Below are 14,269 nucleotides of genomic sequence, written 5' to 3' on the forward strand. Positions count from 1 at the left end.
AAAAAGGGATCGGTGGCAGCTAGTAGGCCGGTGACGACGACCGCCGAGCACCACCCGAACAGGAAGGGGAGCCACCTTCGGTAGGAGTCGTGACATAATGCTCAATTTATCGAATCAGTTATTGTTTTCTTGCGCAAACAGCGAGCAACACCTGCCAATCTCAGACATTTCTCTCAAAACACAGGTATGTTGATTCGCACGGGACTATTGCTATCAGACGTTGGAGTTCACCAAAAAACAGTAGGTTATTCCGGCTGGAATTTTTACTCTCCTGCCATATAAAAATACAAATAAACATCAACAAGATTACTTCTTTAGACAATGTGAAAAATACCTTGGAGAGTGGGATGAATGGAGAGAAAGACAGAGGGGGTGAGAGAGAGGAAGAGAGAGCCAGAGAGAGAGAGAGATGGAGGGAGAAAGAGAGAGACAGAGAGAGAGAGAGACAGAGAGACAGAGACTGAGAGACAGAAAGAGACAGAGAGAGAGAGAGATGAGGCACAGTGTCTGACAGACCAATCAACCTGCACATGTCCTCTACTGTATGCTTATTGTTATTGTTCAATGTATGGTTATTTTGACCCTAGGTTATTGTTGTTCCCGTTGACAATTTTGATTCTTATTATTTTCATATTGTAAATATCCAAAGTAAGCTTTGGCAATTTGTACATTGTTATGTCATGTCAATATAGCTAATTTAATTTAGAGTTCATTTTTATTGTTTGTTTCACTTTATTATCTACTTCACTTGCTTTGTTAATGATAGCATATGTTTCCCATGCCAATAAAGCCCCTTGAATTGAATTGAACTGAGAAGAGAGAGAAAGATTCCATTTCTTTATCTCTCTGTGTGAGGATTATTTATGGTTCAATCAGACCAGCAGCGTTACCAACTCTGATCCATACACTGGATTAAAACATTAAAACAGGCCTTGAGACTTTAGAACATAAAACAAATATATTTTTACAGTGTCACAACTTAACCCTATCTCATCCCTCTCACTCTCCCATTAACTCTCAATCTTTCTCTCATCCTGTGTCATCTCTCTCACTTGCTCTCTCTGCCAGCAGCTTTCACTGATGTACTGTATCCTCTGTCACTTTCCATGCCTCCTCTTCTCTCTGCCCTTCTCTCTCTCTTTCTCTCTGCCCCTTCTCCCTCATTCGCTCTCTCTTTTGCTCTGCCTCTTCTCCCCCCCCTCTCTCTTCCTCTCCCTCTGTGTGTGTTAGACATGATTTTTCCTTGGACGGTGAGACACTAAAACAACTGGGGATGGCATGAGAAACAGACCGAGAGTTTCCTGCCAAGACTCTGGGTATGAGCGGGAATGAGTAGGGTGTCGAATCAAAACGCATCTTTTGACCAATGTGTAAAATAATCTGTTAATTGTGTAGACACTCCTCTAAGAAACCCCATGGTCTACAGCTCATGTCTCTATCATCATCCGTTCCAAACTTATTGCAGTTTTTACCTTTGTAGGATTATCAAAATTAGGGCGACTAAATCAATGAAGGCCTGAAAAAACAAGTGGTGATTTTACGTTGAATTTACATTCGTTGACAACTCAACTAAATGCAAATCAAAACTAGAAGTTGAACTGTACCCAGTGGGTTATCATTGAACTCGTCATCTTTCTTCTCAAATCCAGAGGACATAAAACAATATAGAGGTAAGATAGATATCGATTTTGAGACATGACATTTAGTATTTTCATATTTTATTCTATGCTGTCCAAATTGATGCGAAGTTCCTGTTTTTCCCCCACAAAGATTTCTCACAAAAACAGGCGTATCTCTGTGAAATGTAAACAGAGCTTTTTCTTTTCAAAGCCTTTTACATTTAATTCAGCTCGTGTCATGCTAACTTATCTATTTGCAACCCACGGAAACAACTTGGAAGACGACAACCACAAAATGTAAAATCCCCAAAAGTTTAGACGAGGAAGCTACACCGCTCTGTCAACAGAGCTCAGTTATTTTTATCAGATGTATTAGGTTATGAAATATGACTTCTAGGATATAATATTAATGATGTCAGAGAACGACCCCACTGAACGATTCAGAACAGATATTTGTCTTGGTAAAATGTATTCTATAACAGAAAGTGAAATGTCATCCCCAAAGCACGTTTTCATCAACTGTGGGCAGAGTGGGTGGACACCCTAGAATGAGTGTGTGTGTATGTGTGTGTGCTCGTGCATTCCTATTCATGTGTGCGTGAGTGAGTGTGTGTGTGTGTGTTTCCAAACAGGGTGATGCCAGTGGGGTTGGTTGGGGGATTCAGAAACTCCACACTGAAACAGCTGTGCAGTCAGAGGCAGACAGCAGCTCAACACACTATTACCCAGCATTCCCGCTCCAGAGACTCACAGCAGTCTGAGGGAAGACAGCATTCCCGCTCCAGAGACTCATAGCAGTCTGAGGGAAGACAGCATTCCCGCTCCAGAGACTCACAACAGTCTGAGGGAAGACAGCATTCCCGCTCCAGAGGCTCACAGCAGTCTGAGGGAAGACAGCTGAAATGGCGACATAATCCTGGAAATATGATGAGAAATATGGGAGATTTGTCCATAGTTTTTTGTCAATGATTAAAGACAATAAACACTTTGTAGCAAATCTCAAAAAGAAGGAATGTCAAGTAAATCATCTTATTCCCACTGGGCACAGACGTCAATTCAATCTCTATTCCACGTTGGTTCAACAACGTTGATTAAACCAGTGGGTGCCCAGTGGGTAGACAGACACTTTCCCACTGATATAAACAGAACAGACTTGACTGAGTAGGCCATGAAATTGACATTATTTCCTAAGAGATGAAAGCCTTTGAAACAGGGTAAAAATAGCCTCAGGTTCTGCATGTTTCCAGTATGGATGATTTGTCAACAACAGGGTTCAGATATGGCTGAAACGTAACATATTATACTAAATTAAGTGTCTCGGATTTATATACATACAGAAAAGGAAATGCTCTTAGACCAGGTTGATGAGTCATGTGAGCTGAGCTTCGGATGTGGGACTGTAGTTGGAGACAATTTTTCTCTCCCACTAGCTTTGGTTTGTAGCAGAGTGACAGGGAGGCTCCAAGATGGCACCTTGAGCCCATGCTAATCCCAGCTCTGCATACCAACTTTTGAAAGATAGTGAAAAGTGTATTATTTTGAACTACCAAATGAATGGATGATTTAAGATGATATTTTTCAAAAATGTCACAGCGCACTGACAGAGAAATCTTATCGCTACCTCCTCAGCTAGAAATGCTCATGCGTCATCCAATGTCCTTATACTATACTGGCTGACAGACTCTATGACACTTAGGGTGTCAGACAAGAATTTTCCTTCTTTGCCTGTAACCCCAAGCAAACCTCCAGCTTCCAAGAAACGCATGTTTGAACTGGGCCCTGATGCCACTGCCAATAACAATGTTATCGCCACTCTTTCCAGCTTCATCAATACCAGGTCTGATGTCATAGAGTAAATGGTCGGCGACAACGCAATGAAAATTGAGGGCTTAAAAAAACAGTTGACTTTGCATGAATGAAAATCAACGATGTTAAGAAGGTTGCCCACAATTAAAATTGTGTCGGAATAGAGGAGGGAAACATGGACTTGTGTCAAAGAAGATTTGCCAAACTTGAAAACTACTCCAGACGGTGGAATCTGAGACTGTATGTCGTTCCCGAGGCAGATGGGGGGAACGTGCGGCAAGAGACCCTCAAAGTCTACCAAGCTGTCCTACCTGAGGAGAAGGCTAAGATAGCAGATGTTGTCGACACTGTATATTGCCTCGGTACGAGAAGGCAGGGTGACTCCAATCCCAGAGGTGTCATTCTCCAGTTCACATCACGGATTTACAGGCATGCCACATGGAAAGCAGCACAGAAATCTACCTTCCTACACGACAACAACCTGTGGTTTGCTGAAGACCTCTCGAAAGCAGACAGAGAAAGGAGAGAGAAACTGTGGCCAGTTGTGGAAAAAGCAGGAAAAGAGGGGAAAGCGGCTTACTTCATCGGAGGGCTTTCATCAACGCATCCGAAATCAGCCTTCCCCCTTGAGGACTATCATAGACTGTGCCTGATGGTCACAAAGGCTACTTAGATAAGCAGCCTCTGATGTGAGCAGATCTCACTCCCGGCTCTAAGGTGATTTAACTTTCATTCTAACTGCACCGGGCTACTGTAGTAATGGATATTTATTATTATATTTCTCTCTCACCTTTGCTATTTTTACCGGCAGTACAGGCAGTGAGCTCTTTGTTGTTTCTTGGTCTGGAAGTTATCTTTGTTATGCTTAAACTATTCTCACTCAATCGTTTAAATCGATATGGTGTGCAAGGCTGGTGTCTTTTCATTTTTACTCAATTTGTTTAGCTCGTAGTACTTTCTGGAGATCTCAATGGGGAAATGATTCATGGCTCTCTCATGGTTTTGAATGCTCTGCTGGAGATATCACTCTAAGAATCATTTCAACTGAAGTATTTTGCACTCCGACTGGGTCACTTTCTTCGTCTTGTTATCAACATCTTTATTATTATTACCAACCTTTATGGGTTTCATTCCTAACTTTACTTGATTATGTCATGAATACCACTGAAGGTGGCTCCCCTTCCTGTTCGGGTGGCGCTCGGCGGTCGTCGTCGCCGGTCTACTAGCTGCCACCGATCCATTTTTCCTTTTCGTTTGTTTTGGTCTAATTGTTTCCACCTGTTCCTTGTTGGGGTTTTGGGATGGGTGTTATTTTAGTTTGTTTTGGTCTAATTGTTTTCACCTGTTCCTTGTTGGGGTTTTGGGACGGGTGTTATTTTAGTTTGTTTTGGTCTAATTGTTTTCACCTGTTCCTTGTTGGGGTTTTGGGATGGGTGTTATTTTAGTTTGTTTTGGTCTAATTGTTTTCACCTGTTCCTTGTTGGGGTTTTGGGATGGGTGTTATTTTAGTTTGTTTTGGTCTAATTGTTTTCACCTGTTCCTTGTTGGGGTTTTGGGACGGGTGTTATTTTAGTTTGTTTTGGTCTAATTGTTTTCACCTGTTCCTTGTTGGGGTTTTGGGATGGGTGTTATTTTAGTTTGTTTTGGTCTAATTGTTTTCACCTGTTCCTTGTTGGGGTTTTGGGACGGGTGTTATTTTAGTTTGTTTTGGTCTAATTGTTTTCACCTGTTCCTTGTTGGGGTTTTGGGATGGGTGTTATTTTAGTTTGTTTTGGTCTAATTGTTTTCACCTGTTCCTTGTTGGGGTTTTGGGACGGGTGTTATTTAAGTTTGTTTTGGTCTAATTGTTTTCACCTGTTCCTTGTTGGGGTTTTGGGACGGGTGTTATTTAAGTTTGTTTTGGTCTAATTGTTTTCACCTGTTCCTTGTTGGGGTTTTGGGATGGGTGTTATTTAAGTTTGTTTTGCCCGCTGGTGTTTGTGCGGGCTTGTGGTTATTTTACGTTAGTGGTGTTTGTGGACTTTTGGGTTTTCGCTGTCCGGTATTTTGGTAACAGTGGTTTTGGGGTTGTTGCGCCTGTGTTTTGGGCTTCACCCATGTTTGTACCTGTTACTGTGCTTGAGGACATTAAAGGGTTTGTCCCGTCTACCTTCTGCTCTCTGCGTCTGACTCCACACCCATCACTCTCCCAACGTTACAATATAGCTTTGGGAACAAAGCTATAAATTACAATTCATACAGTAATAACCGGGATCTATGTCCATGCAATATGAGGTTGGAAAATATTTTTAAATATATGGGAGTATTTTTGCCAATTATTACGATTATTATTCTCTTAGGAGGTAAAACGGAGCTGAAGAAGAAAGTGTAATTACAAAGATCACCTCCCTTGTTCAAAAGCCTGTTGAAAGTCTCTCAGAAGAGGACAAATCTGTTCTGTTTGAGCTACAACACAAGTTGTATATATGTATAAACTGAAAGCAGAGGAAGCCTTTGGCAGATCTAGGAAGAAGTGGCTAGAGGGGGGTGAACAAAATGTATCTTATTTTTTCAAGTTAGAAAAATACCACTTTAAAAATAATACAATTCAACAATTAAATATGAATGGTCTCATCACAGATGCTCCCAAATGAATCTCTATCGTTAGTTGCAACTTCAACAGGAATTGAAGGTGTCCTCAACACTTTTTTTGACTCTGGGGGATATGAAATCAGTTGGGGACGCTGAGAGGGAACTGTGTGATGATCCTATTATAGTTGAATATGTAATTGATTCTATTCAACACCTTAAACATAATGTGTCTCCTGGGACTGATGGTATATCTGCTGAGGTTGACAAAACTCTTTCTCAACAGTTAACCCCATGTCTGTTGGATGTCTTTTCTGAAGCATTGCAAATAATGCTCTCCCTCCCAGTTTGACTCAAGGTCTCAAGAAAGACTTGTTCTCCTCGATAATTGCCGTCCAATCTATCTGCTCAATAATAACTACAAAATATTAGCCTCAATATTTGCAAAAAGATTGAAGGCAGTATTGGACTGAACTATAGAAGAGACCCAATCTGGCTTCATGTTCATGAGGAATAGACATATCAAATCAAATCAAATTTTATTGGTCACAGTTGAAGTGGGAAGTTTACATACACTTAGGTTGTAGTCATTCAAACTCATTTTTCAACCACTCCACAAATGTCTTGTTAACAAGCTATAGTTTTGGCATGTCGGTTAGGACATCTACTTTGTGCATGATACAAGTAATTTTTCCAACAATTGTTTACAGAGAGATTATTTCACTTATAATTCACTGTATCACAATTCCAGTGGGTCAGACATTTACATACACTAAGTTGACTGTGCCTTTAAACAGCTTGGACGCCTGAAGGTACCACATTCATCTGTACAAACAATAGTACGCAAGTATAAACACCATGGGACCACGCAGCCGTCATTCCGCTCTATGAAGGAGATGCATTCTGTCTACCAGACATGAATGTATTTTAGTGCGAAAAGTGCAAATCAATCCCAGAACAACAGCAAAGGACCTGATGCTGGAGGAAACATGTACAAAATTATCTATATCCACAGTACAATGAGTCCTATATCAACATAACCTGAAAGGCCTCTCAGCAAGGAAGAACCCACTGCTCAAAACCGCCATAAAAAAGCCACTGCACATGGGGACAAAGATCATACTTTTTGAGAAATGTACTCTGGTCTGATGAAACAAAAACACTATTGTTTGGCCATAATGACCATTGTTATGTTTGGAGGAAAAAGGGGAATCTTGCAAGCCGAAGAACACCATCCCAACCGTGAAGCACGGGGGAGGCAGCATCATGATGTGGGTGTGCTTTGCAGCAGCAGGAAATGGTTCACTTCACAAAATAGATGTCATCATGAGGGTAGAAAATGATGTGGATATATTGAAGCAACATCTCAAGACATCAGTCAGGAAGTTAAAGCTTGGTCGCAAATGGGTCTTCCAAATGGACAATGACCCCAAGCATACTTCCAAAGTTGTGGCAAAATGGCTTAAGGACAACAAATTCAAGGTATTGTAGTGGCCATCACAAAGTCCTGACCTCAATCCCATAGAAAATGTGTGGGCAGAACTGAAAAAACGTGTGCGAGCAAGGAAACCTACAAACCTGACTCAGTTACACCAGCTTTGTCAGGAGGAATGGGCCAAAATTCACCCAACTTATTGTGGGAAGCTTGTGGAAGGCTACCCGAAATGTTTGACCCAAGTTAAATGCTATCAAATACTAATTCAGTGTATGTAAACTTCTGATCCACTGGGAATGTGATGAAAGAAATCAAATCTGAAATGAATCATTCTCTCTACTATTATTCTGACATTTTGCATTCTTAAAATAAAGCAGTGATCCTAACGGACCTCAGACAGGGAGTTTTTACTAGGATTAAATGTCAGGAATTGTGAAAAACTGAGTTTAAATGTATTTGGCTAAGGTGTACGTAAACTTCCGACTTCAACTGTTCATGCGAGTGTAGCGAAATGCTTGTGCTTCTAGTTCTGACAGTGCAGTAAATATCTAACAAGTAATCTAACAATTCCCCAACAACTACCTAATAAACACAAATCTAAAGGGATGGAATAAGAATATGTACATATAAATATATGGATGAGAGATGGCCGAGTGGCATTGGCTAGGTGCAATAAATGGTATAAGGTAAAGTATATACATATGAGACGAGTAATATAAGATATGTTAACATTATTATAGTGCCATTGTTTAAAGTGACTAGGGATCCATTTATTAAAGTGGACAGTGATACGAGTCTCTATGTAGGCAGCAGCCTCTCTGAGTTAGTGATGGCTGTTTAGCAGTCTGATGGCCTTGAGATAGAAGCTGTTTTCAGTCTCTCGGTCCCTGCTTTGATGCACCTGTACTGACCTCGCCTTCTGGATGATAGCGGGGTGAACAGGCAGTGGCTCGGGTGGTTCTTGTCCTTTATGATCTTTTTGGCCTTCCTGTAACATCGGGTGGTGTAGGTGTCCAGGAGGGCAGGTAGTTTGCCCCTGGTGATGGTTTGTGCAGACCCTCCCTCTAGAGAGCCTTGTGGTTGAGGGCGGTGCAGTGGCCGTACAAGGCGGTGATACAGCTCAACAGGATGCTCTCAATTGTGCATCTGTAAAAGTTTGTCAGAGTTTTAGGTGACAAGCCAAATTTCTTCAGCCTCCTGAGGTTGAAGAGGTGCAGTTGCACCTTCTTCACCACACTGTCCGTGTGGATGGACCTTTTCAGTTTGTCTGTGATGTGTACGCCGAGGAACTTAAAAATGTCCACCTTCTCCACTACTGTCCCTTCGATGTGGATAGGGGGGTGCTCCTTCTGTTGTTTCCTGAAGTCCACGATCATGTCCTTTGTTTTGTTGACATTGAGTGAGAGGTTGTTTTCCTGACACCACACTCCAAGTGACCTCACATTTTCCCTGTAGGCTGTCTCGTGGTTGTTGGTAATCAAGCCTACTACTGTTGTGTTGTCTGCAAACTTGATGATTGAGTTGGAGGTGTGCATGTCCAAGCAGTCATGGGTAAACAGGGAGTACAGTAGGGGGCTGAGCACGCACCCTTGTGGGGCCCCAGTGTTGATGGTCAGCGAAGTGGAGATGTTGTTTCCTACTTTCACCATCTGGGGGCGGCCTGCCAGAAAGTCCAGGAGCCAATTGCACACGGTGGGGTTGAGACCCAGGGCCTTGAGCTTAATGATGAGCTTGGAGGGTACTATGGTGTTGAATGCTGAGCTGTAGTCAATGAACAGGGTTCTTACATAGGTATTCCTCTTGTTCAGATGGGATAGGGCAGTGGGCAGTGTGATGGCGATTGCATCGTCTGTGGACCTGTTGGGGCGGTATGCAAACTGAAGTGGGTCTAGTGTGGCAGGTAAGGTGGAGGTTATATGATACTTGACTAGTATCTCTAAGCACTTCATGATGACAGAAGTGAGTGCTATGGGGCAGTAGTAATTTAGCTCAGTTATCTTTCCTTCTTGGGTACAGCAACAATGGTGGGCATCTTGAAGCATGCGGGGACAGAGGACTGGGATAGGGAGCGATTTAATATGTCCATAAACACACCAGCTAGCTGGTCTGCGCATGCTCTGAGGAATTGCCTATGTGTAACGGCTGTCGTCGGTGGAAGAAGGAGAGGACCAAAGCGTGGCGTGGTAAGTGTTCATCGTATTTAATGGAAAAAAACTGAACACTGAATAACAAACAACAAAGAAACAACCGAAACAGTTCTGTCTGGTGCAGACACACAAAGACTGAAAATAACCACCCACAAAACACATTCGAAAACAGGCTACCTAAATATGGTTCTCAATCAGGGACAACGATTGACAGCTGCCTCTGATTGAGAACCACATCAGGCCAAACACAGAAATAGAAAATCATAGAAAAACTAACATAGACTGCCCACCCCAACACACACCCTGACCATCCTAAACAAAGACAAAAACAAAGGAACTAAGGTCAGAACGTGACACTATGGATGCTGTCTGGGCCAGCAGCCTTGCAAGGGTTAACATGTTTAAATGTCTTACTCATGTCGGCCACGTCGGCATTTGATTGTGAGGTATTCTAGGTCACCCCCCATATGTATATACTGTATTCTATCCTATTCCACTGTATCTTAGTCTATGCCGCTCTGACATTGCTCACCCAAATATTGATATATTCTTCATTCCATTGCTTTACTTTAGATGTGTGTATTGTTGTGAAATTATTAGATATTACTTGTTAGATATTACTGCACTGTTGGAGTTAGAAACAACAACAAACCAATAACATTGGCTAAACACATGTATGTGACAAATAACATTTGATTTGATTTGACTCTCCAATAGGAAAATGTGTTCATCCTTGCTCCCTCAGAACATGAGATCTATACATGCTTTATTTCAAAAGGATATTGTATCTATTCCTTATGTCACAACTTACTGGAATACATTTGTCAAGAATATCTGTTTAAAAAAAGTCTGGTTATAACTACGCAAATACCTACTCTTTCAGAATGATCCATAAGTATGACCCTGCAAATCATTACCTGAAGAAACTCAAAAAAATACATTAACATTAACTGTGCTTTTTGTGTTGAGCATCCAGAAACAGTTTTGCATGTATTTTGGCATTGTCTACATGTAAAGAAATTAAGGCAAGATATTAATAGTTTTATAATTGTTAATAGTCTTCATGACTTAAAAAAAAAAAAAAATTATGGGAGAATGTGCTGCTCGGTTTCCTTAACTATAATAAGGACAAAGAAAAATAATTTGACCTCATCAATCTAATTGTGCTAATGGAAAAATGTCATACTCATGAATGTAAATTCACTAATAAAAAAACACACATGTTTTCTATAAGGAATTCGAGCAGTACATTAAGACCATTCTACACTTTTCTAATAAGAAAGCTGTTAAAACAATCAATACCTGTGTCTTTTAAGGAATTTGTATAATCTATAATTTGTTGCACCCCCTATCCCCTCATTGTCTGTTTGTATACTTATTGTATGTATACTGGTGTTTCTTCAACAAAAACTACAAACTAAAAAGACTTATAAAAATAATTATAATATATATACAGTGGGCTCCTAAATTACTGGCACTGCACAAACAATATTAAAAAAAATATAAACAATATAATTATAGAGAAACTCAAAATACCAACATGTGAGAAATACTGTACTTTATTAATGTTTCAATGGAACCAACCAAAATCATACAATTATTTAATACAAAATACATTTTACCAAAATCAAGGTTTCATAATTATTGGCACTCCTCATTTAGTACTTAGTGCCACCACCTCTGGCAAGAATAACAGCATGGTCTTTTCCTGTGATGTTTGACAAGGTTAAGGAACACATTTGGAGGGATTTTGGACCATTCCTCTATGCAGATGCTTTGAAGATCCTTCACGTTCTTGGGTTTGCGCTTAACAACTGCCCTCTTCCACTCAGCCCACAGGTTTTCCATTGGATTGAGGTCCGGCGACTAGATGGCCAAGGCAGAGCATTTATTTTGTTGTCACAGAACCATTTCTGTGTGGATCTTGAGGTATGTTTTGGGTCATTGTTTTGTTGGAAAGTCCACATACGGCCCAGCCTTCTGGCAGAGGCAACCAGACTGTGAGCCAAAATTGCCTGATACTTGGTAGAATTCATTATGCCATCAATCTTAACCAGTGCCCCTGGACCTCTGGAATTAAAACAGCCCCAAAACATCACTGACCCCCCTCCATATTTCACCGTGGGTATGAGGTGCTTCTCCTTGTATGCATCTCTGTTTCGACGCCAAACATGCCGATGCTGTATGTGACTATAACGTTACATTTTTGTCTCATCTGACCAAAGCACCTTTTTCCAATCATAATTTAAATGACGTTTGGAAAACTCCAAGCGCTTGCGTCTGTGTCTTGGGGTCATTAAGGGCTTTCTTCTGGCAACCCTTCCAAAGAGCCTGTGGTTGTGGAGGTGGCGTCTGATGGTGCTTTTTGAAACCTGGTGACCCCAAGACGCCACCAAGGCCTGCAATTCTATCACAGTGATTCTTGGGGATTTTGTTGCTTCTCTCACGATCCTCCTCCCGATCCTGGGGGGCAAAATGCATTTGTGTTCTCTACCCGTGAGGTTTTCAACTGTTCCATATCTTTTAAATGTTTTAATAATTGACCTGGCAGTGCTCAGCGGTATATTCAATCGTTTGTGGATCTTCTTGTAGCATTACCAGATTTATGAAGGTCTACGAACATCTGTCTCTTTTAAACTGCCAGTTCTTTTCTTTTCTTCATGGTGTTGGATGACAAAGGCATATTGCATGCGTGTTACCTCATTTTTATACCCTAGTGAAAAAGGAAGTGATGTAATGGCTCAATATAGTTCCTTAACACTTAGATAAACTAAAATAAGTGGAATTTAATTCCTGGTTTAATTTTGGTAGATTTTAACAATAATATTTAAGGGTTCAATTAATTGTGAAGCCTTGATTTGGAGGACATAGATTTTTAATTAAATCAATAAATGATTTTGTTGGGATCCATTGAAACATTAATAAAGTACAGTATTTTTCACATGTTGGTATTTTGAGTTTATCTCTATAATTATATTGTTTATATTTTTTAAATATTGTTTGTGCAGTGCCAGTAATTTTGGAGCCCACTGTATAGAGGACTTATATGTAGGACTCTATAAGCCTATTTAGAAACTTCATGGATAAACAACATTTTATGCAGAACAGGATCAATCGATTCCATGAACACAATTTGAAAACCTTGTTGACAGTTTAGTTCCATTCAAGAAACTCACCTCTCAATCTAATTCTGGCAGAGAACGTCCGAGGAACGACTATTTCCAGATGTGTCTTGGTTGAAATAAGTAAGTTATTTCCTTGATATAGCTTAAAACCGTACAAATCCAGTCTCTGTTCGTTGACAGGCCTATTTCCTATACATTTTTCCTTCTTTCACGAGAAGAAACTCAGGCTTCCCCCCTCATCCTTCTCACTCTTCCTCTTGTGTCTGTCGCAAACACGTGGAAATTTCCGCTTGGAAAATAAACAGGCTCGTCAAGTCCTGTTCTCTCTCTATGTTCTCTCTGTATCCCAGCCCCCACCGCCCGGTCCGCGTGCGTGCAAACGTTCAGCACCACCCGCAGACAGAGGGAAACGAACGGAGCATCGCGGGTGAACTTTCTCCTCTTGTCGGGGCTCGACCGCTTATCTGAAGCGACAAGGTTTATGACCAGTGAGGGGAGGAGGGGACTAGAGAGCGTTCGTAGGGGGTATTCCGACGGCCGGTATCCCGTTTTTACATAATTTTACTGTCGAGCGCTTTGCTTCAAAGTTCATGTGTCCTTTGTCATATAAATAGTGTTTAATCTAGCGCTTGTGTTAACCTACAATGCAACATAGATCAAATTGTGGTGTGTAAAATGTCCCACTTGGCTGGTCTCTCACTGTCTGAGATCTCTTTAGTCAGACACTTGAGTCAGAGGATCCTAACTGGGGGAGAAACCCTTTGAGTCACACAGGATATTCCAAGGGACATCCTATCCCCTCACGAACTAACCTGTAGAAACTCAAATTTTCATTCCTCTAAGCACTACCTGTCTGACAGCTTTGAAACGGGACATGTTATTGTGTTTGAATGGGTTCATTGTCAGGGATGTGTCAAGAATATAACATGACTGATACCTGAGACCCTGGTCACTGTTGAACTCTAACTCTGACTCACTTCAATTTCAATTCAATTTAAGGGGCTTCATTGGCATTTTAAATGTCATATTATGTCTATACAGAGTGTAATGAAATAGTTCAAATACAAAATAAAAAATAAATATAACTCTCTCTCAATTCATGTCAATTCAAAGGGCTTTATTTGCATGGGAAACATATGTTTACATTACCAAAGCAAGTGAAATAGATAATAAACAAAAGTGACATAATCTATCAGAAATGAACAGTAAACATTACACTCACAAGTTTCAAAGGAATAGACATGTAATATTATGGCTATGTACAGTGTTATACTGATGTGCAAATAGTTCAAAAAGGGAACACAAGGGGAAATAAATAAACATAAATATGGGTTGTATTTACAATGGTGTTTGTTCTTCACTGGTTGCCCTTTTCTTGTGGCAACAGGTCACAAATCTTGCTGCTGTGATGGCACACTGTGTATTTCACCCAATGGATATGGGAGTTAATCAAAATTGGATATGTTTTCTAATTCTTTGTTGGTCTGTGTAATCTGAGGGAAATATGTCTCTCTAATATGGTCACACATTGGGCAGGAGGTTAGGAAGTGCAGCTCAGTTTCCACCTCA

General features: G+C 40.8%; 1 protein-coding gene across 1 annotated transcript in view; it reads right to left on the minus strand.

Annotated features, from left to right (window-relative positions):
* LOC139413359 (leucine zipper putative tumor suppressor 2 homolog) overlaps window positions 1-13,147 on the minus strand; it is a 98,340-nt gene extending 85,193 nt beyond the window's left edge. Inside the window, exon 1 of the mRNA XM_071160641.1 lies at window positions 12,717-13,147. The gene's annotated coding sequence lies outside the window, so the exon portion shown is untranslated. The remainder of the gene's footprint in view (window positions 1-12,716) is intronic.
* Between the last annotated feature and the right edge of the window lie 1,122 nt (window positions 13,148-14,269).

This window comes from Oncorhynchus clarkii, chromosome 1 (assembly GCF_045791955.1).
Source record: "Oncorhynchus clarkii lewisi isolate Uvic-CL-2024 chromosome 1, UVic_Ocla_1.0, whole genome shotgun sequence".
NCBI classification, from domain to species: domain Eukaryota; kingdom Metazoa; phylum Chordata; class Actinopteri; order Salmoniformes; family Salmonidae; genus Oncorhynchus; species Oncorhynchus clarkii.